General features: G+C 41.1%; 1 protein-coding gene across 9 annotated transcripts in view; it reads left to right on the forward strand.

The window, feature by feature from the left end:
- The window catches only part of FOXP1 (forkhead box P1), a 385,807-nt gene that overhangs the window by 221,513 nt on the left and 140,436 nt on the right, over nt 1-23,858 (forward strand). The window lies entirely within an intron of this gene.

Raw genomic sequence — 23,858 nt, forward strand, 5'->3', positions numbered from 1 at the left:
AATATGCCACTGGGTGGAAAATACACTAATGTTAAGTTTTGGGTTTGCAACAAATTTTAATATAACCTAGAAGCTTCTATCAACGTTTCCTATTAGAGAGGAAGGCTGCAGAGGTATCTGCTGAGGCAAAACATCACAGTAAAAATAAATAAATAAATAAATACACCCCGTGTCAGTGTTCCTCAATTCAGAAGAATCAAAACCAAAATGTGCATTTTGCCTTTGTATTTTAATTAGTGTATTTTCTGGGAAGTGACCAAATTCACCAGTGTAAGTTATCTGTGTAATGCATTTTTGTCTTTTTCTTATCCCTGATAAAATTTTGAAACCCTCTGAGGAAATTTTACACCGAAGTGCTGGGCACGTATCATGAACGTGTTTGGGAACAAAGGCTGCACCAGAGCCATGGTGAATACACTTATGCCTAACCTTCACTTTCTCTAATGCAATAAGCATTCTTAAAACCTTTTAAGTAAGCAATTGGCAGCTGGTTAAGACTCCCCTAAGTGAGCAGTGATCTTTTTAGCAGGTTGTTGTGGAGAAGAAAAAACCTGCAGTCAAAAATAAAGCAAGCCAAAGGCTTGTGAAGGAGCAGGGAACCCCGTTTGCTGTCCTAAGACAGAAAGCTGCCATAATTAAACAAGTCAGAAAAATGGTTGATAACTAATTGCATAGACTTCGGTTGTTTCAATCGTTTCCATCCTACAGGTTTTTGCTTGAAGTGAGAATACCATCAGTGAGAAAATCACAGCCATGCTGAATTCATTACTGCAGTAGTCACACAAAACCACGGATAAAATTTCAATAACTGCAGGCCACAGTTGAGTAAACAGTTGCACTGAAACTTAATTCCTGTTGACTTTTCCCTCATTCTTCGCCAGGGGCACATTCTGATTCGTAGTGCAAAGACAACAGGGGTTACAGCTTTGATTAATATAGGACACTAGAAGAGAAGTGGAACAGTAAAATATGTTCAAGACAAAGTCTTGTCTTAAAATGGCTTCATATCAAAATGAGTTAATTACGCTGCATTTTCCATAGGAGCGCTATGGAATTTTCCGATACTGTTTTGTTCAGAGAGAAACGGAGGGGGGTCATGCAAACACGTGCATGCCATAGACCAGAATATCTGAGATCTCTGCTCCTACCACGCATTACTAACCTTCACTGCCGGTGCCTTGTGCTAGGGCTTCTCCACAGCCATCCTGGGGGCTCTTGCCGTCCTAGATAACATCGTAATCTCCCGTGTGGTGGGGTTGCGTCATTCAACAGCCACCCATTCGGTCAATTAAGGAGTGGCACCGATTCATTCCTACGTGGGTCCTTCAGACATCCCCAAAGGGTACACGGCACAGCTGAGTGCTGCCATCCCCCCAGGAGTAGGGACGGGGCTGGGGTCAGGACTGCCGGGCACGGGATTGCTTTCAAACAGCTCAGATTTTAGTTTATAGTTTATTTATCCTTTGCCGGTACAATAAACATCATTGGGGAGCTTGCTTTTCTCCAAATTCTTAAAAGACCTTTATGTTCTGTGTTTGAATTCTGCTGTTAATTGGTTTTGATGACTAACTTCTCCATGGAGTTTATCTTTTAAAAAGCAAGTTGATTGCAAAGTTTAAAATGGTTATTTTTTTTTCTAAAAAAAAGACCTGATAACAACAAAAGGGTAATCAGAGCTAGCATAAAAATATCAATCTTTGTGTTTGGAAAATATTTTTAAATGCTGAAAAGAAGAAAACCCCGTTGTTTTCAGACAGCTAATGCAAGCATTTACAGATACACATACAACATGGAGCATAATGTTTAGATGTTTCTCCGTATACAACATATGCTCTCAGGTCACTTAACAGAATGCGTTCTACAAAATGCTTCTTCAATACAAATGAATGAGTTCTGAATTAAACAGCTATTTCTTTAGAGCATTTCATTCAAATCTTTTCTTTTTGCCACCTGGCACTTGTTTAGTCTGGAAAAAAAAAGCAGCGGCGAGTAGTTTGAGCTTTGCTGTTGTCATTTGTTGTGTATTCCTGTGATGAGCGTGGCTGAGCAGTGAAACCTGGACCTAAAATGGTTTGTGTAAAGCATCAGTGGTGAATTTTGGTTCACCTTTTTTTTTGTGAAATTTATGAGGACTAATAGCTTTGTTACTATGAGAAAGCAAAACAGAAATGCTTCAGATTTTTGAGGAAGTTTTAGTGGGTTTACAAACTCATAAATATTTTATCATGGAAAAATATGGAGCACCACAGATGTTTGTATGTTTGAAGGAACAGTGTGCAGTGTGAGCGCTCTCGTAGTAAGCGCAGGAAGGACTTGTAGGACAAGTTTTACGCTTACCGTGTCATTTTAGGGTAATTCTGTCATGCAAGGAGACAGACAGTGATGCTAAATTAATTTAGCATTAGCAATCATGTAAAATGTATTGTTAAGCTGGGAGTAGCAAATGTGGGGACCAGTTCTGCTCTATATAATAAAACAACTTCCACTGATGTTTATATATGTCTCCCTTTTCAAAGGGAGACAAAGAAATGCAAGTGACTTTTAAGGGAAAGCACATCTGTAGAAGCATGGGATAAAAGTGGAGATAGATATAGGAGAAACCCTCCCCAGAACTAGACGGAAAGGGGAAGAAAACCCTTTCCTGCAGTATTTTGGCATGTGCTAAGGGTGAGAGAGGTTGTCTTCCTGCTCCGTAGGTGCTGGTGGTTGGCGCCTCCCAGGAATGACAGTCAGGATGAGGTGGATTGGGCAGGGTTTTGGTGACCTACCTATAAAACCTGGAGTAGGCATAAAAGTTGTCTGGATCATTGGACTTCCTGAAGAGATCATAAGAGGGCATTTGGCATGGAGTGAGGCAGCGAGGCTCAGGAACTTGTTCCCAAAATGCCCATAGAGGCAGAATCAAGGGATGGGGCAGAAAACCTGGGAATGGGGTTGGCAAGATCTGGTAAAATCTGTTGGCACTGAGATGTCATGGAAAACATCTGGGAGCTGAAAACCAGGTGTCAGAGTTACCCACAAGCAGAAAGTCAGGCTGGGCAAGGGAAATTCATAGAATTGTGGAATGATTTGGATTGGAAGGGACCTTAAAGATCATCCAGTTCCAACCCCCCTGCCATGGGCAGGAACTGGACTGGATCGAGTTGCTCAAAGCCCCATCCAACCTGGCCTTGAACACTTCCAGAGATGGGGCATCCACTACTTCTCTGGGCAACAACAACTTTTCGGACAGAAAGTATGTAATGATGGGGTGAGTCTTGCCTGCCAAGGAGTTAGAAATAAAGACTCATGGGATCAAACTGCCCTTTAATGTACATGATCACAGCTCTGATTGCTTCAGTGGTTTCTGACGTCTGCTCAAATAGAAGGTTTGATGCTTCGGTCCTAGCCTGTTGTGGTTTTTTTTTTCTTTAGCTTATAAAATAAATATTATTTATTGTATTTTATTTTTATCCTCGGGACTATTCATTAAAGTGTTCTTTATGTTATTAGCAGAGAAACAAGAAAATGGATTGAACAAAGGGAATGAATGCAAAGTTGAATTCCGATATGTAGCAGCAAGGCACCGAATGCTGTGTTGCATGGTGGCAGAAATACAAACCTCTACACATCAATAGCAAGATCCACTTTGATACCGTAACTTCAAGTACTGCCCCACGAGTATAAAAACTCAGTATCTTTTGTCTAATCCAGAATGCTTTTGAACTTTTAGGAGGTATGACTTTAATAGTAATTTGTTGACCGATTAGCTGCAGAGATTGCAAAGAGTTTATTTTGCAGAACTGGCAGGCTCGTATCAGTGTTCTCTTAAGGAAAAAAACACACATTGCTGTTTTGCAATTGCTTGCATTTGTTGACAACCTGCGCTGAGCAGGCAGAATCGGAATGTTTGTATAATGTAAACCTATAGCTTTGTCTGATGGAGTATAGTGTACTTTTAGGTAGTGCATAGATTGCTTGATAATAAGGGTTACAAGGTGACTGTGTTTGTGACAAACTGGAATAGCGATATAAATGCAAATGGAGGAAGTTTATATAAAGAATTGTAGGGAAGTTTCTTCACTTTGTCTCTGAGCTGAGCTATGCTCTAATTATCAAGTGTCACTTCAAGCTTTCTGTAGAGTTTAGGTAAATACTGTTTTTTCCATGTGTCCGCAAAGTAAGGAAAGATGGGGTTTTCTTCCATGAAAAAAATTTGATGGCTTTATACATATTTAATTACGTCTGGTTTTGTACTTTTTGCACTTCAATCCCACTGAATGTATACAAATGAAAAATAAAATCTTGTTCACTTGTAGGACATAAGAAGAATGTTTGATAGACATAAGAAACAGGGACTGGGTTCCAGTGCCTGTGCCCAAGTAAATGATTTCTTCACAGCTGATCTCACTGACTGCAGTTGCGGGGGTTGTGGTATCAGTGTGAGGATGCCACAGTTGAGCCCTTTGACATTTGTTTTGAGAAATGTGGAGATGTGGAACATAAGACTGAGGGAAGTGAGCTTCAGAGGGAATAGGGGGTTTCTTCAGATTTTGTTCATGTGCAAAGATGAAGAAAATGTACAAGAAAAGGAGGTTTGGTGTTTTGTTGAGAGGCTTCTTTAACCTGTTAGATAAAAAAAAAATTAGACTAGAAAGTATTCGGAATATATCACAGTGTAAATTAATGTGCTTTTTAAAAAAAGAAATAGTTCGGTGAGTTTCATCGTATTTCGAAAACCCGTGGGGAGAGGCTACAAACTGCATTAGGAGTTTTATGGTCCCATTGATCACGATGTGGACTTATCTCTTTAGAACAAAACTGCTAAACCAGATCCAAGATAAAGTCTTTGTTTCATGTTGACATAACTGGGTTAGACCAAATTTGTTTGTTAGACTTCGAGGGAGCGTCCGTGTTGAGTCATTTTGTCCGAAGTGACATAAAGCCTAATTATTAAACTGCTGTTGCTATTGAAAGAGCCATTTGAAAGTGTAGATTAAACTCCATGTAAAGCTGTTGCGTTGTGTCTGATTTTGTGTAGATGATGCTTACAACATGGTGACAAGATCCCTGCGGTTGTAGGGCTTGTGCTGTTTCATCACAGAATGTGGTAAAAAAAACTTTGCGCTCCTGGTAACTTTGTGTTTTTATCATTCAGACTTTTCCCCCAAGTTCTCCCATCTCCCAACATTGAACGGAAGGTGACATGATGTCTTTTTAGTCATTCAAATCTAATAACTTTTAATCTGAAGGTTAAGTAGTGAGATATAAACTAAGAGATGATAATATCAATTTTATGTTCACTGAAGGGCACAATATACCTCTTTCTAGTAGAGGGAAAATTGTGCGTAAAATGTCTTTTGCTTTTCAATGGAAAAGCTGTGGCTCTGAGAGCTTAGGAATAAAGCAGCACTGGAAAAATTAAATAAGTTTTAACATAGGCTGGCTACCTTGCCTGGATTTTAGAATGAATGATTTTTTTTTTTTCCTTAATAATTCAAGTTTTAGATCTCTTGTCAATGAACCATGTTGAGAACATTCACGCAGCATTCTCTATCTTTATTATTACTTATGTCTTTGTTACAAGTACTTATTGACATCAACAAGCCTTAAATTTTCTTGAACTGTTGAAGGGTAAGGGGAAACTACCACTTTGTTGCACTTGCTGAGACTATTTTTTTTTTTTTTTGCCTTGGTTTTATTTTATTTTGCTTCTAAGGTCTTTGATAAATAACTGCATAAATCTGAGTCCTAAAAGCACCTTGACATTGGCGCCTAGAGCTCTGCAGTTGTGAGTGCAGAGACAAGCATGTACATGCAGAAGCTGGGTCATTAGACATGTAATCACCTGGATTATGTGCACATCCAAATCCAGAAGTCCTCTTTAGGCTATGGATGTCTATTTCTGTATTTATTTTTTTTTACAATAGCCGCTTTTGCTTCTCCAGGTAAATTAAGATCATGCAGTAATCATTTAGGTTTATGTGGGCTCTTTGAAGAGGTGTAACTTCTGAAATATGTTTGCTGGTTTGTTTTTTAGCCTTACATCTCATGTGAAAATTCAACAGTGCTTATTTTCGTAGGTGTGCACTCTCCCCTTATATTTGCTTATGCTTACTCATAAGCAATAAAGTTATACATTCAGGAGTGCTGTTTAGGGAAACTCTGCAAAGGAATGCTTTAAAGCTGTTATCGAGTGTGTGTGTGTACATGGCAAAAGAAGTTCAGTATGCATCAACTATAAATTAAAAATTTTTTTCAAATGATTTATATTATTCAAATTATTAGAGAGTATTCCTCTTCCATTGATCTTCCTACTTTACGGGTTATCTAATAAGCAGTGCAACCAAACCTGTGATATAGCAAACTTAAAATGGTAGCATGCCTATGAAGGTGTAAAACAGTCTTTAATTCACATGAAAAAAAGTCTTTAATTCACATGGAACTGTTCCTCGTTGGGGCTTTTAACATTGCAAGATTCTTAAGCGTGTACCTAGATTTAAGTGCGTGAATGGTCTTATTCAGGTCACTGGTACGTCTCATGCCTGTAAAATTAGGAATGTGCTTAAGTACCTTGCTGAATTAAGGCTTAAGTAATTTCACACTAATAAGAAGTTGCATGGATTGCTGATATTTTAGAAGTAATTTAACTTTATTTGGAAACACGCTGTATGTAGGGAGATTGTTCGACTGTGCCTCAGCAGCGGCAGCAGAATTACAATGGTTTTCACTAGCGTAGCTGTTGAGATTTCAGTGGAGTTTTGTCTAGCTTAAATACTTTTAAATGAGAGCAAAATCAAATGCCATGGTTTCCTGTGTTGTGTTCTTTCTCCTGTGGAGCTCCATTGGGTATCACAGCAAGTGAGAAGAATATCAGCAGTCCTGTTGTAATTTGTAACAGTAATGTTGTAAATAATGATTGGGATTTCAAGTAAAAATGCAAAAGTCTCATGAATACGTGTCATGAGTTTATTTAACTCTATAACACCCCATTAATTAAAAATATTAACAGAAGGTATTGTTAGGAGGCTTAGCGTAAACAGTGACATTATATAATGACAGTTTTGAAGGATAAGTGTTGCTCGTTTTCTTGCTGCGTTCTGCATTTTGTTAGCCATGCTTCCTGTGTTTTCAAAACATACAGTATGTGCAACGTGGTTTAAATAGTGCAAATATATCTCTATATACTGTGTTGGTAAAGTCAGTGTCATGTCTCAGACATTTCTGAAGCCTGAGGCAAGTGCCAGCTTTATTACAAGTTGGGCTTTTCAATTTATTTTTAATCATATTTCTTCTTTTTTTTTTTTTTTTTTAAGGGTTTTTCTTTCCCCCCACCCTTGCTTACTGAAAGTAAGGTTGGTGGAGTAAAGGCTGGGCTGAGTTAGGCTATTTAATCTATCTGGCAATGTGTTGCAAAACTCATCAGTGCGGTTCTCCTCTCCTCCCCCAGCCCTCACAGAAGTGTGTGTTCTCAGGCAAACGGAGGAGGAGGTTGCAAGGAATGGATATAATTTCTGGTGTTTTGTGTGCTGACCTAGTCCTGATTCTCATTTAGTGACCATAAGGCTAATGGATGGCAGTGGTTGTAGACAAAACCAGCACTGGGCAGCCAGGCACACAGAAGGCAGTTGCATCCTTGGGGATGGGTGATTTTTGCGTGATAGAGCACCCTACTTCTGATTTGGGGTGACGTCTTTTGATCAAGCTTCAAGACTGAATAAATTCTTATATGCATGTTTGGGGCCTTGTTATCTAAGTCAATAAAATAAGCAAGTTTTTTAAAGGATTTTGTTCTTTTCTAGCAAGAGGCATCATTATTAGGGGCATGACGCAAATTTTTCAAATTTGGAGATACAGGGCGAGGTCAGAGCTTGCCTCTAGAATCTGAAGTAATCAGGATTTTATTTCAGATGAAGCCTCTGGGGCTGATACTTAACCACTACTTTTAACTGGCATTACGCAATTTGCTATGGGTTGCTTGGCCAAATATTTGTGTATGGGTCCTATTTTCTTTTTCTTTTTTTTTTTTTTTTGTTGAAAAGACTTGCCAAAGTTCAGGTGGGATTTCAGGCTTTAACAAACTCTACCTGGAAATTAAGTGCAGGAAGGTGGGGGGGAAATAATCTTGTCTATTTGAATAAGAGTGATTGCAAGCTTAAGGAATGTAGTTGCTGTTGATGTGCTCAAGTGCAGTTTTCCTAAAGTTTTCCTTGTTATTATCACTGATACCAGAAAGCTTCTTCCAGGAAATAACTGCAACACTAGTGGCATGTTGTAAGACCACTGGCTGTCTTGACATTCATGCTTTTTTCTCCCTTTTCCAGAGGTACGTGCTAAAATAGGGGTGGAGTCCCTAACTGTTCACAAGGGCTGTGTGGGCAGAGGGTGGATCTCCCCTAGTACCTTGTAGCGTCCTTAATCAGCAACAGACCCACAACTTTGGGGATTTTGACAGCTCTCTCGCAGATGAAGCTGGGGAGCTTATGTTTTTAAACCATCATTGTTTCGTATTTTTATTCCCATGTAACTTGAGTGATTCATTGGAGGAGAATGGTCAGACAGGCAGGGGGAAGGAGAAATGGATCTTGTTAGGAAGCAGTGGGGCCCAGCATCTTGCAGGGAAAATAAAATAAAAAAATAAAATGAGATGTGGTTCTTCTTATGCGTGGAAAAGCATTTGTAGCACTCAAATCCTTCAAGTCCAGCCTCAGCAGTCTCTGGAAGACTTCCTGGCCTCTGCTTAAATGAGAATCTTGATGTGAAGATGAGCTCACCTAGGAAAAGCTTTGTTTTTGGGAAAGTGGCTGTACTTAATCTTCATGTTGTTGTATTGCATCATGTACCTGCTGCTATGCTCTGTCAGTCCTCTTCTTCAAACTTGGAGGAAGACAAAGAGGTGTGTATGGACAGCAACTGTTCTGGTTTTGTTGGAAAGTCTACAACATTTTTGATGAAGAGGCTGATTGAGGCACTGCTCTGTTGGCTGTTAATTTTATCCTCCATTATAGGTTAAATGCAGTGATTTCATTTGGTAGGTTATGTTCTGATATGCACTAAAAAATTCCCACTGGGAAGGTGCATTACACTTGGCATGCACGTGCAGAGCGTGATGGCATGGGTGAAGGCATCCTGTCTAAATGTGCATGCATGGGAGCTCTGGTTTTGTGGCAAGGATGCTCAGTGGCTGGAGGAAACCCTACGGTCTGCCGCCTGGAAAAGCTGGCCCTGCTACTCGCTCGTAGCTATAGGTGAAGTGCTTTCTGTAAGGTCACAGGGAGGGTTCATTACGGATAAACCTCCCTAATCCTGCACTTTGCTGTCTATTCATGTATTCAGAGTTCTTTCTGAGCAGGTGTGCTGGTTTCTTTACAGCCATCATCCCAGACATGCTCTTCGGGTAGTAGAAGCCTTATTTTTATCAGGGAAAGCAGTCTACTTCATCGCTTTCCCATAGCAGTAATGCTATGTTGCAGATCCGGACACAAAACCCTCCAAGTCAATAAACAACAAAAAGCAGACTTATCTTTTATAGCGTTCTTGAAACAAATGTAAGGTTGTAACACTAAAGCAGGTTTTATTAAATCTAAGCATGAATCCATATTGAAGAAATAATCCACTGCTTCTTTTCAGCTTCTTGTCTTTTTAATTAGCGCTGGCAATGGGATTGTTAGCTTTTAAGATATGGTAAATATGAGCCTATTAATATTATTGAACATAATACTCAACAAGGTACAGGGAATGCTGGTAACTGTAGCTACTTTACAGAGCAGCTAAAAGCAGGCTATTTTCTATTTGACAAGTCTTTCTTTGTGACGGCTGGGGCGAAGCCCGTGATGGCAGCCTTTCCCCCAGTCCCTGGAGTAGCCATCCTGGAGGGCACTGTGGGACCCATAGTCCCATCTGACGGGGTGGGGCTGAGCCCCTTTTCACAACACAGCAAGTGTTTGGAGTTTTCTTAAAATAGTCTGGACTCCTTTTCTTTGAGAAATGAGTCACCAATTCCTCCAAGTAATGCTTTTTGAAGTGTTTTACTCTTGGTTCCAGTCTCTTAACTTGGGCAAGGACTGCGGATTATAAGGGTTTAGCAGTGATTAGGTCTGTTTACAGTTTGCCTTTTTTTTTTTTCTCTGAGAGGTATGGTGTTTGCTTTGCTGAGGGGTTTTGTTTTGCAGAGTTTCTGTTGACCACCTGTTTTTTTTCCTAATTGGTTACAAGGACAATTGCTAGGTATAATAAATAAAAGATATGGTCTTCCAAGGCTGTGTCATAGTGACTGTATGTCAAAGATTCATAGACTGTGAGCAAAAATATGTGCTTCTCCCTGGGGGTAGGGAACCGCGTGTTGTGTTCACTTTTGGGGATCCATCCAAGGTCACCGAGAACCCACAGTAGTAACTTCTCTACTGCAGGCTGATGGCCTCGCTGGTCACTGCAACCGCACAGCAGAACAGGGCAGCCCACCAGACCAGGTTCGCTTTCAACTCCTCTATAGGCTTAGAGACTTTTCTTTGTGGATTTTGGAAAAATAGACTTTTTTGCCCCCCCCAGTCTTTCTGTGCAGACCAAAAAGCAGGAGTAAGTGTATCTTTTGACACTCCTGAGTCGGCCCAATATGTGTCTTACCAGTCTACTGATGGAGACGTCACTCCTGCCCCAACAGGATCTTCTAGTGCTTAACTCTGTTAGAAGGCTTTTTCCCAACGCCTGACCAAAATGCTTATCCTGCAGGTAAAGCCTTTTGCCTCGTGTTAAATCCGTAGCAGACCTAAGAGCAGATTGTCTCCTTTCTCTTTGCAGCATCCTTGTTCATATATTAATGCTGTTCTTGTGTCTGTACCCTCCGTCTTCTCAGAACTTAAGCAGTCTTTCTCTGTCTTCGTAAGTCCAGCTTTCTAGAGTTGTGGTCATTCTGGTCACTGTCCTGTCTGGACTCTCTCCAGTTGGTCTTTGTTCATCTTGAATTGCAGTGCTCCAATAACATGATCCATCAGCTGGAGCAATTGGAGACAGTGAATTTCCCAATGTATGTCTTGCAGGCAGTGCTGCTGTTTATGCATCTGACTGTGGTACATGTCATTTTTGCAACAGCATGACCCTGTTGACTCATACTTGACTTGTGATCCTCTGTAATCCTTAGGCTTATTTTCTCCCCGAAGAACTGCTACGTAATCTGTTGTCTTCCTTGCTGTATTTACAAAGTTTGGGTATTTCAGCTGATTTGTAGCATTTTACAATTTATCCTTTAACAAATGCCATCCAATTTTTACAGACAGTTTCTCCACTTTCTCCTCCAATGTCTTTGCAGTCACTCCAAGTGTAGTATCATCTCCAGATTTTCTGAGTTGTCTGTTCCTTCATCTGTGTTCTTCTTGAAAAAAAGATTGATTTCTTCAGCAGACGTTTGCTACCTTCAGCTCTGAGAATGGCCCATGGGTACATATACCCAGTATACAATCATTTTGTTAAGATAATGTTTTCCTAGTTTGCTTATGGAAATGTCCTCTGAGATACTGTCAGAAGTCTTTACAGTCAAAGCACAGGACTTACGTATTTTCCTCTGTCCAAAGACCTACTAATGGATAGATCTTTTCCCCTTGATTTTAAGAGATTACTTGCATCTTGGACTGACCTGTTGTCTGCACTTGATGTCCAAAACTATGTAGATATACTCATGTCATCTCCACTGGACAGTACAGAGGCATGGGAATAGCAGACAGCTGGCACCTGACTTGTTCCAGGCTCTTTACAGCTATTACACCAATTAACCAAGCTAATGAAAGCTGAGATTGTTGGAATCTTACTAACATAACTCGCATAACTCGCCCAACATAACAACATAACTAACATAACTCGCCCAACCCAAACCTCGGAACAGCTATAGGTAATGTGTTCACAGGGGCAAAAGTAGCACTCAGAAAAAATACCAAATCTCAGTTAACTTTTTTTTTAGTGCAAGCTCAATCTGGATTTGTGTGAAAAGAATGCTCTAGGAGTGATGCACCCAGACACCGCTTGCAGTAACCCATCCCTACTTCTTCTTCTTCACGTGTGTCTTATTCTATTTCATCTGTTGGATCTTCACAGTCTTAGCCCGAGGAAGTCTCTTTTCTGTTGTTTTCAGACCAGAATCTGGTCTCAGAAACTGCTATCTTTACCACACATCATCTCTCCATCTCCAGCCTCGTATCAGATTGTCTTTGGAGCAAAAGATGAGCAAATGAGTGTGTCTTCCAGTTTAATTGCATATGTTAATGATAAATCTTTTGAAAAGACTCAGGTCACATGTTTCTGAGTAGGCTGCGTCTCAGTGTGCATCCTGATCCCTGTCCTCCATCAGCTTCGGAAATCTGAAGGCTAAACTGGGAGGTTTGTGTGCTTTGAGGAGGGCATGGGGTAAGGGGGGTGTGTGTGTGTAAAAACTGACTTCATATTTAATGCAGAGTCCATCTAGAACCTCCCAATAATCACTCTCATAGTTGTGCCTCTGTCATTTGGAGGCCACTATTCCCATCTTTGCCAAGTCTCTGTCGTCCACAAGACAAGACATCTGCAGTGCATTTGTTTAAAGCAGGGAGATGACAAGCATTGAAACAGATGTTGGAAAACAAAGCAGCAAAAGGCCTGTGCTAAGTGAATAGCCCATAGGGTCTGAGCTGTTTGATGGCTGATTACAGCGTGAGCCAACTGTTCGTTCGGAGCAGGCTGAACCCAGGAGATCCCTCTGGTAAGAGATGTACTTTGCCAACATGTGGTGCTCTCTTTGTCACCGTACCGTTTCAGATGTACCTAGGGAAAACGCAGGGACTAGCGCTCTTGCTTATCCAGGCTGAATTGATTCCTAGTTACGAGTTGAACCATTGGAAAGCATCAAGAGCGTGTCTCGGCATCCAACAGCCAGTATCACTCATTAGTTTGAATGAAAAGCCTATATGCAGGCTTTATCAAAGCTGCCGAGAGTTTTATCATGATCAACATAAAACAATATTCTCTCTGAAACTTCTGCACCATATTGCCGTATAAAAAGCAGCTAATGTCTAGTGATCCTTGGTATATGAAGCAATTCAGGTTTATCACAAGCTGGCATATTATGCTTTGACAGCAAAGAATCCCTTTTGTACCTGATGTCACGTTTCCTAAGACCAGCTTTTCACCTTCTCTGATCTTGTCTTTAGGAGATGATCTCCCCGTGCTGGGGAGATGTAGCTGCTGTTAAATGAACTCATGAAACCTGGGAGTATTTACTCGTTAGTAATCTTGGGAAAGATAGAAACTTGCCGAGTAAGGGAGCGGGACGCGGGCTCAGTTTGTTCTGTCCTGTGAACAGGAGATGGATGGAAAACTGTCCCCTACCAGAGGAAAAAATACCCCTTCATGTTCTGCAGGGTCTTGGGCTGGGACAGACCTTCAGGAGCGACAGACATCCAGGGGGTAGAGCCACAGTGTCTGAACAGAGCCTCAGCTTTTCAGGATATCTCTGGCATGCTGTCCTGTAAGGCGACACTGTTTTCTTTTAGTGACACAGCAGCTACCATTAGAAGGATTCATCATCTTTCTTGGACAGGAGTGCCAGTCTTTTCCTCTGTAGCCCCTTGAAATCTCCCTGTTCAGTATCAGCAGAAGAAAGTGTGACCACTGGCAGATGATGACACTAAGGTACCTTGAGGCCAGAGACACGCAGGACAAAATGAAGGCCGGGGCTGTGCTGGAGGACGTACTCGGATACTCTGGGAGTACACCCCAGAACCCATCTGTATAGACATTTGGTTTGATTTGTGCTCCAAGCATCTGATCTGGTACTGACTGTATTTCTACCAGTGGTGCACCTTGTACAGCCAGCTGAGGTGGTGGTTGCATTGCAGTTGTGTCTCATTTGCATGACTAAGTTTACCTTCCATGGGACACTAAGGATCTTAGATTCCAAGGACAAAAGGGCTGCCCCTTTCTCCAGGGTTAAGGTGTGGTGAGTCCCCGTGTTTGGTGCTTTCCCAGAGCAGGAGGGGCTCCTGCGCCTGGTTGCACCCAGGGCTGGCACTGATGGAAGGATCAGCAGCACGCACTTCACGCTCACGTGGCATTGCTGATACTCCTCGTGCATCCAGAGATCATACCATCCAACTGCTACCTTACTAAGGGAAAGGAGGATGGGGTTCTCCAGGCTGTCTGAGCTGCCTGCAGATTACTATCTGCTAATGAAAGATTGTTCAGCACAATCACATTTCCATCTGATCCTGGTAGAAGGAAAGAAGGGATATGTGCCTCTTCTCCTATCCGCTTTTCTCTATCTGATTTTTTTTTTTTTTCTTTCTGATGTTATGGACAGGCGGTAAGTGACAACCATGAAAATCATTACTACATCACCGTGGTCTTTACAGGGCCTTGAACCATTTACCAAAAGTATTTTATGAAAGGACTGGCTCACACGTGTCCAGTTGAAAAATCGCTAGACTGTGCTGAACCTCCTTATATTGTTATTGTTTGTCCAAAAGGATGAAAGGAAAAAAGATCCAAGACACCTGGAGGGATGAAGAGAAGGATATCTCCTCTGTGCTTGCCCCACAGATTCCCTATGTGACCAGCCCTACTCTGCCATTGATGGTACTGGAAGTTTTGGTGCCCAGCCAGAGGAGCTGAGGGATTTTCCTTCTGCCCCAAAAGCCACTGCCATCTGTGGAGCTGTGCGGGGGAATTTCATTTTCAGGAAATCTCCACCGATTCTATCATTTGGAGGTGGCAGCCAGGCCACTGCCAATCTCTGTGCAGTGCATCCCATCCAGGCTTTTCTACTCTCTCTCTAGATGAGCTTCGGTCTTCAGGTCTCTGTGTTCTCATCATCTTGAAACAACACAGATGTTGTGCAAGAGTTAATGCGTGCCAAGATTTTGAGCTGAGTATAGAAGTGATGTGCATAAGGATGCTTTTGGTCCTTACAAAACAAAACAAAATGGATGCTTCCCCTAAATAAGGAGGAATTTATTAGGTGTAAAAGTTCTGCTGTGATTTATTTAGAAGTGTGTTGTTCCCAGGTTTGTGCGTACTGTTCTTGAAACTGGCATTCTGTGACTTCCAGGTCATCATGCAGTGCTTGCTTTGGGCTCAGCCTGGTTTGACTCTGCTCAGATTTCCCCAGAACCTGTTTTTTTCCTGCACTTTTGCAGAGCCACATCTGGGCAGCTGGTGTGTGAGTCTGCCCCCGCTGTGTCCCTGCCAAGAGGTGGCCCAGGGAACTCCGCATCAGAGCAGGGCCGGGACAAAGCTCTCTCCACATAGCCTTGGGGTGTACTTCTCCAGGTGCCCACCACCCCTCAGAGTTCAGACACCTTTCTGCTTCCTGAACTGCCACAATTTAGGCAGAATGTGTAGATTAAGACACCAGACCTCAGTAATCTGCATTTTCAGATTAAACTGTCTGTGCTGCAGAAGATCTGTGGCTCCGAAGCAGCACTTGGTGAAACCAGCTGAAGGCAAAAAGATGCAGGAGTTCGGCCACTGAAAGCTTAGGTTGTCTTTGCTCACCTCTTCCTTCAGGTGAAGCAACAGGAGAAACATTTCTAAGTCTCTAAGGTGGTTATGTTCATGGAGAAGGGTTTTGTGAGGTACAAGCAGATGCAGTTGAAATAGGTCAGCACTGTTATTCATGTGAAAAGTGTTTATTCAGGGCCTTAAAATGAAAAATGTGATGAGATTGTTATGCCAGAAAATATTAATAAATAATTGATCAATAGTAGAAAAGGACTCTTTCTGTAAATAAACTTCAGTGTAATTAATAGCTCTGTGTTTTCAGTAGTGTGCATGCAAACGAAGCTGGGGATGCAATTAATGTGTCGGGGGCCTGAAGGACATCTGCAGATAAGGGTTAAACAGTCTATTGGAGCTGAACTCATGAACCTGGTTAAACTGCTGGACTTGTTTGTTTCAATAAAACTTTTGTCCCTGCTGTGTACATACTTTATAGCATTCTGCAAGAAACACTTAAAGTCAGGTTTTTAATATAATGTTGGTAGCAAAGTATGAAGGACAGAGGAGGTAACAGAGAAGGCAACTTGCTAATGCAAAAGCAGTGTACTGAAAGTCACTTTTATTTCTTATTTATAATCTACATGCACACTCTGGATAATAGATGACAACGCTCATTCAGTACTTTAACTTCAAAGCAGAGAGAAGGCATGGATGACAGAGCTGGGAGCTGGAACACAAAGGTACTAACAACAAGAGGAAAAATGCCTGTTTACTGGATTGCATTTGTTAGCACGCTGTCTTCAGATATTGTTCCCCCAGGAATAGTGAGAATATGTGCTGCACGAACAATGATTTAACATCTGAAAATGGTACTTAAAGAGTTTTCTGTCTGGTAGTAATGTGATGAAGGCTTCTGAATGGAACCTGGGGACTTCATTTCTTCTATTTATCTATATGTCTCCCTGGTTTTACTCAGTGGTAATTGCATATTTAACCCCTTAAATAGATTTAACCCTCTCAGCACCAACTTATTTTTTATTTCATTTTTGGTCTCACATCTGCTTTTGTAACAGTACAGCTGTGCCGCTGGCATTCTTGCCGGAAAATCAGAAAGACAGATTTTGGAGAAGTTGTGGCCAGGGAAGTACATTGAGAATAATACCAAGCTCCACCTCTCTTTCTCTCTTTTCCTCCTTTTCCTTTTTTAAGGAAAGCGGTAGATAATAGCGTCTGAGGAAGGTGTTTTAATGGGATTCAGTACAGCTGGGAGCCTTATAGCAGAGAATGAGAGCGTGAGCTGTAATGAGGGGGGAAGTTATGGAAGCAGCAGTAAATCAACAGTAAAAATTTGCTGCTTACTTCAGCACTCTACTTCTTTGCATCTTTCTCAATTAGCACTTGTTCTGCAGGGCTTGCTTAATAGCTTATGTGAAACAAATATTAACATAAATTGTTTAATTATATCAAAATCTTGAATTCCTCCAAGACGAAAAATTGTTTTTAGCTAGGAATACATCTACAATAAAACATCATCTAGTTAAAGTAAACGAGCTCTAAGGAAAGCCATAAGATTGTAGCTGAGCTACTTTTACAGTTTATTTTCATGGTATTTAAATTATGATACCAGTGGGTATTTTTAATTAGTGCCTCTTTAAAGTGTGCACTTGTCTACATAAGCCATTTTGGCAAATTTGACTCATTCATACAGTGGTTGCTGTAAAAGAGGCCAGCACAGCCTGCAGGAATTGGAATTAAAAGTTTTCTGCAAGCTGTTGTCGACATGACCACATCTCATTAACTTAAAAAAATGGAGATTATTTGCCTGAAAGCTTGATTTGACTAACAGTAATCAAATATTAGGCTCAGTGGAGAAGAAGGAGGAAAAACAGCTTCACTGTTGTGATCTATATCCTTAAGTGTTGTGTGGTTCATTTTAAATAGCTATATCATATTTCTGCTTTGACAAACATAACAGGGGAGAAAATAATAAGACACAGGGCTTTGTGAATAATCCAGGGTTAGTTTTATTTTCCAGTCTGACGTATTATTTACCAAGTTTACAAAAGGTAAATATAATTTCTCTGATGATTCTAACATTAAGAAGAATTAATTATCTTGAGTAGTTTCAAAGTTTGAGTACTGGAAATTGCTTATGTCTCATGATGATCTTTATCAACTGTGAAATAGGCACGAGCCTTAAATTTATATCCTAGAATCATTTAACTGTTTTAATAAAATATGATGAGGTAGGTTACAAAATTTTGCATAAAATAAACCAAAACGGAGAAATGCCTTTCTAATCCTGTGAAGCCTTTAAATAGCTTGTTAAGTGAAATAGCTGCAGCGGGAGAGGGAAAATCTCTCTTTTGTGCAACAATTAACGTATGGGAGTATGAAATTCAAAAATGTTTGTGCTTGAGAGAGTGATATGGTCAAAATTTGGCGTTATGTGACTGTGTGTTTTCCTGTTAAGCGAAGGACGGTGTCATACCTCGATGGAAGCTGTGGCACACCTTACTAAAAAAAAAAAAAAAAAAGGGTGCAGTTAGACAAAAGAAGATAAAGTCTCGTGCCTTTTTATGTCTTTGAACTGAGAACATGTGCTGCATTTTACTAAAGGAACATGAGCCTTGAATGTAAGTAACTGGTTTTTGCATTAGGTACTCCCTGGAGGTAGCAGAAAAATATCATGTCCCTGCATGAAATGCGAATGTGAAATCTACCAGAAAGAAATATTTATGACCATTTTATGCTTGATTAGACTTGGATGACATCTGTTAGAAGACAGGGACTGGACAAAGAGAGAGGCGCTCGGGGGCAAATGTTAACAGAGTTGTTTAGATGATGCTGGGGCAGGAGCGTCCATTTACTGCCAGGCAAAACATAGGAATTGTGTTAGCGAGAGTGCAGCTGACAGGAATTCGCTGTGATGGAGACACTGTAAACTGACGGGCTGAAATAGTAAAATGCAGCTGTTGATACTCGCCGCGCTGCCACAATTTATGGGCAGGTATCGCAGCTAAACACAGTGTAACTTTCAGGGAGCAGATGCATTAACAAAGTTATATAAATGTGAGTCAGCTATAAAAAAGCGACATCTTCACTTTTTAAAGTTGTTATTCCACTAGAGTGCACAGAGAGTTGGAAGGACTTCCAGAAAAGAAAAAGAAAAAAAAAGAAAAAGCTGGATTTTCTGGGGTTTGGGTTTTGTTTTTTTTTGTTTTAAGCCTCTGTGGAACATAGTGCTCTGAAGCAACCTGATTATTTGCTTTCCCCTCCTTGCTTTGTTGCTGGTGCTTTTCCCCATCCTGAGGATCCTGCTCTCTTTGGGCTGAACTGTGCTCCCGGGCTGTGGGGCAGGAGGGCTGGCAGCCAAGGCTCCCCGGGCAGTGCCAGCCCCAGCCCTGCCGGCCGCTGGGCATCCCTCACTCTCAACTTTGACAACTCATCAATTGCCAGACTTTGTGTGTTTTCAACGTTAAAACTGTTGTTTACAAGCTCTGCAGAAGTGGCTTTTATGGCTGGAGGTACAAACATTCACTTCACTCTGGGTCTTTTCCCAGCTCTCTTTTCCTGTAAATTTTCTCTGTCTGGAATGCTTATGGGAAATGTTATTTTGTTTTTGTTTGCAACAGCTCTGTTGTTTTGATTTTGTCTGAGTGGTATGGAAAACAGTACGTCACTTGGAGTGGGTGTTTTGTCTATTGGCCATTTGGCTATTGCACATATATTTCTCATACTTATTACATGATGACAAGGGAACCCAAATGGCATAATTTTCCAGTTGAATTTTGCTTTCCAGTTTAATAATAGTGAAAGGAAAACAAAGTTAATAGATTTAGCAGTTTTGATACTGCTCACATGCTGATAGATGCCTTTGGATTTTTTTTCCCTGTGGATAAGGGTCTATTTAGACAAAGGTCAGATTAATGCATGTATCAGTTTCTATAATAAACTGCATAAGGATTATGTTACACATTTTGCATACAGTTGTGAAAACCTGTAATTTAAGTATCCAAGCCCATAAAAGAGTAATAAACAACTTCAATATCATCAATGTGATTAGTCTATGGCAGTTTTTACCCTGATTTTTTGTAGGCAGTCCATAACAGAAGAAGTAGCGGCAGATGCCTTTTAATTGAAAAATGATCTGAAATAAATTTTGCACTTGAAAAGAGAACACAGCATTCTCCGTATAACTGTTTAGCTGGAGAGATTTGAATGTAAGATACACCGATTCTTGCATAGTATTTACTGTGTTGGAGAGAGAATATCAAAAGACTACAGAATGCAGCTTTAAGACTAGATAATTTTTATGTATAGTAGAGAAATATAAAATGGAAAGTATGATTAATTTTTCAATTTCTCTCTGCAGATATCTAATAATTGTGCCCATGGACTGCCAAAGGCTCCCATTAAAGATTTAAAATGCAAAGAAAGGTAGAATCAAAAAGATGGTATTTTGGATTAAATAATGTAAAATAACTGTAGGGCAATAGCAAAGTGAAAAGCTGTTGGCAAAATAAAAGCATGGTGTCAACTCTCCTTGAGACAGACTTAAACATTTACGCATTCACATGCATCTTTTTGTAGCTGGGAGTTTAAAAAAAAATAAAAATATGTAAGGGTTGCTTAAGCCAGCTCTGACTTTAAAATACATTTTCAGGCTTTCGGGTTTTGATGTGCTTGTTCACAACAGAGAGATGAAAAATACAGTGTGTGATCCTGTGTTATAAAAATCTCCATGAATACAGTGGCAAGGATTGTAATCTGTTGTCCAACATTTAAGAATATTTTAGCAAACTCTGCAGCTTAATGTTTCTTTCATTAAGTACCGACAGATACAGAGGGATCAGAAGCATTTTGCAACAGCTGCTGGGGAATGTGCTATTTTTGTTAGCCTTGGAAAAAGGGATGCTGCAGCCATAGTATATAGAGGCTGTCAGAAAGGTCCAGCTGGACTTTTCCTCCCTTTTCTGTACTGTCTTTATCACTTTGCTCAGTTCCACATAATAACATCTTCATCTGAGATTGCTGTGGCACAGGGGAACTGCATTTGTTGATCAAATTTGGCTGGATAACACTGTGATCTCGTATCCTGAAGTGCGGAGATGTGCCTGGAATACGTAAGCATAAAGCTGGCCCCTTGATTGATTGATTCTGCCTGTCACAGAACAAGATAACTGGATCAGTAAATACCCTGTGCACTTCAACTTCATCTACACAATCAAAAGTGAGGGCATCATGGGGCTGAAAAACACCGAGGCATGATGGGAATATCTACATTTCAGAATGATAGCCAGGAACTTGTGAAAAGCAAGGAAGAAAAGAAAAATTTTTTATTCTTTTTTTTTCCCTGTGTGTTAGTACACGAAGAGCAGTGAAAAGCACATTAATTTCTGTGTGTTTGCAGTGTGTCTGTCTCTCCGTGGATTTATTTCAGCTTCCCATCGGTGTAACGCTGCTGCTGTGGCTGGTGGTGCTAAACCTGCATAAGGCAGGAGTAAAACAGATGGATCAGAGTCCGGCTATTTCAGGGAAAGCATGTTACTTGGGGTCTCTTGTACGAAGGTGGCATTTTATCAGATAAAGTGTAATTAAGTTACGCAGCTAGCTGAGGCTGTTTGCTACTTCTGCAACTCCTAGAAGTGTTCCGCTGAACATCCCAAATTTGTGCTGCAGAGTTCAGCTTCGTCCTGGGAATTTAAATTAAATCTTAAATGAGAATTAAGAGTGGAGGTGACAAAAAAAAAAGGAGCTAAAGATGACAGGTGGCAACATTTAAGTTAAAAGGGCCCCACTTTAATCCAGACAGTGGAATATGAGCAAAGCAGGCAGGTTTCTCACAGTTTTGCTCTGTCTTTCAAGGGTTGCTTTTGGGCTAGAAAAAAACTGCCAATTTTAAGAAATTCTGCAGATTGGTGCTCCCCTTCAAACTGTGAGCGTGTGCATGAAGTATTGCTGATAAAACTTATTTGTCCATCTCTAGCCTACCGTGTCGTTTCTCTTTCCGTGCATTGCACAGGTGGTTTGTCTGAATGAGATGAAATGGCAGAGCGAGGAGGAGGTGCCTGCTCAGGCCACCTTCACCATGGCTTTAGCAATGGCAAGATGTGGTTACCTGCCTTGTCTCCTTCTCAAGGAGATACTTTGCAAGCAGGGAGTGTTAAAGCCATAATGAGTGTTTACCAGGCAAAGCCTGTGTGATCCCAGAGCTGAGCATCTCACCTCCACAAATGGGAACCACTGGGTAGCCAAGTAAGAAAATGCCAGCATCGAAGCAAATCCTTAGGCTTAAGGGTGCAGGATTAGGCAATCCTGGGAGCAGTTTATTACAGTGCTTTTGCTTTTAACTGTTTTCACAATTTATTATGAGAATTACGTGTAGAATTTGATCTGGCATTATTATTTAGCGCTTCATTTGCTTAAGGCACCGATTAGCACAACTTTCTGTAAAGCACCTGTAGGATTTGTTCAGGCACCTCAGAAGGTGTGGGGAGCTGGAGAGATCAAGAGCCCTTTTTTGAGGTAACTAAAGACCTGCTCCCCAGAGGAGCGTGCTTAGGGCCATGCCACGCTATTGCCTAAATCGGAAATACTTAGGCAGCAAATGCTGCTAGTTTACTTGGAAACTTCATGGGTTCTTCTGCATCTAGGACCGTTCACATCCAGCTGTGGTTTCAATATATGTGTCACTCCTAAGTACCGTACCATACCGTGTCAAAAGGATAAAATGGTTGTCTATGGGCTCTCTAAATGATAATCTTGTCTCTGTGGATTTTCCCACATCCCATACATTGGAGAAGGTGGAGAACTGAACCACAGGGTACTTTGCATCTGCTTCCTTTCCTTGTCTACGTAGTGGGAAACGTTGACTGCTCATTCCTGAATAGCGTATAGACTTTACAGTCCTCCGGGCACAGCTTTAGAGCTTGGTTGGAGTACCGTTACTTTACATTACTGGCATGGTTTGCTGACTCTCGGAGAAATGATTTAAGGAAAAACTGACAAATGATACGAATGGTGTTTTCCAACATGGACTTGTACCTCATTGTCGAAGATTTCCTTTTGACGATCTGCATTTTTTCATCTAGCACCTACATTTTATGGAGAGGTTGCTCTTCCTTTTGGAGTCAGTATGACTCAGTAGATGTGGAAAAGTGTACTGTGGCTGTGCATCAGAATTGCTTTCCTGCTAGGGCCCGTGCATGGCAGGCAGGTTTTAGAGAGAGAGTTTGCGGTTGTCTCCAAGGGTTACACGGCTTGACCTTCCTTGTTCCGGTGGATTCCAGCTTTGAACAATTCCTTTCTAGGAATGAATTGGACACGGGTGAGTTGTACTAGTCATGTATCTGTGAGGCTGCACATCTATAGTGTTTTCTGATGAGATGCCTGGAGACGCCAGGCACAGTTTTTCAGGCTAACAGCCATGGCTCCTGGGTGGAGCTGGAGGAGGATGGTGGCAGCAGGTACCCAGTGTGCTTGGATAGGTACCAGTGCTGTTTGTCCACCGTTTCAGAGAGCCACATGTGGTGCTTATAATATCATATCTGTATGCAAGGGAGTTGCTGGAGAGGCGGCTGGGGCCGAGTGACGGGTGCTCCCTGCGTGAGCTGATGTTCAGCAGCACAGCGAGTGCTCACCAGATGATCCAAGGTGCCGGAGAGCCTGTGCTCCAAACGAATGGTGAGCAGGAGCTGAAAGCTGGAAGTAAAATTCTGGATTTTGCTGGCAGGAAGAAATAGGAGAGATAAGAGTTGAGTTGCATTCTTCTCCTCCAGCAACTGCAGTTGTAGGGAAGAGATGAGAAGCGTCGTCCTCTGTGCTATCCTCTGGGGAAATCAGAAGAGATATGGAAGATCAAGTGGATACCACTGGGACGTGGTTACCAGAAAATGACGTAAGGACTTTCTTCAGGTTGTGGTGTGTTAGGTTGGGAACACTCAGCATGATGGGACACATTGTGGAACAGTAGACTGTTTGATGTGCAGCCCTTGATGGCTTATCACATTCTTCACGTTGCCGTCGCTTTCTCAGATATGTATGGAACAGACTCATTCAAAATATTGAATTTATTGGTGCAGAAATTAGCTGCAGCGAACAGGCAACTGTAGACTGTTGCCTTGTTCCTCAAAAAATCTAGCAAAACTGAGGGGGAGCTTTAAGCAAAGTCCAGCCATTTAACAATAAATGTGTTAAGTATCCACTAAGAATAAAAATAAAAAAAAATTCTAATATCTACAGAACAGTGGGATTTCAGACAATTGGAATTGTTTTGTATAGAAAATTTATGGTAAGTGGTTATTTTTAAATGTTGACCACTGTTATTAGGTATTTATGAGATTAGAAATGCAACAGAAGGCTAAAAGCAACCTGTAATACACCACAAGAGTCAAAGGTTCGCTCAAATTAGCCCATAACCA

The sequence above is a fragment of the Cuculus canorus genome, chromosome 11, assembly GCF_017976375.1.
Source record: "Cuculus canorus isolate bCucCan1 chromosome 11, bCucCan1.pri, whole genome shotgun sequence".
In the NCBI taxonomy this organism is placed as follows: Eukaryota; Metazoa; Chordata; class Aves; order Cuculiformes; family Cuculidae; genus Cuculus; species Cuculus canorus.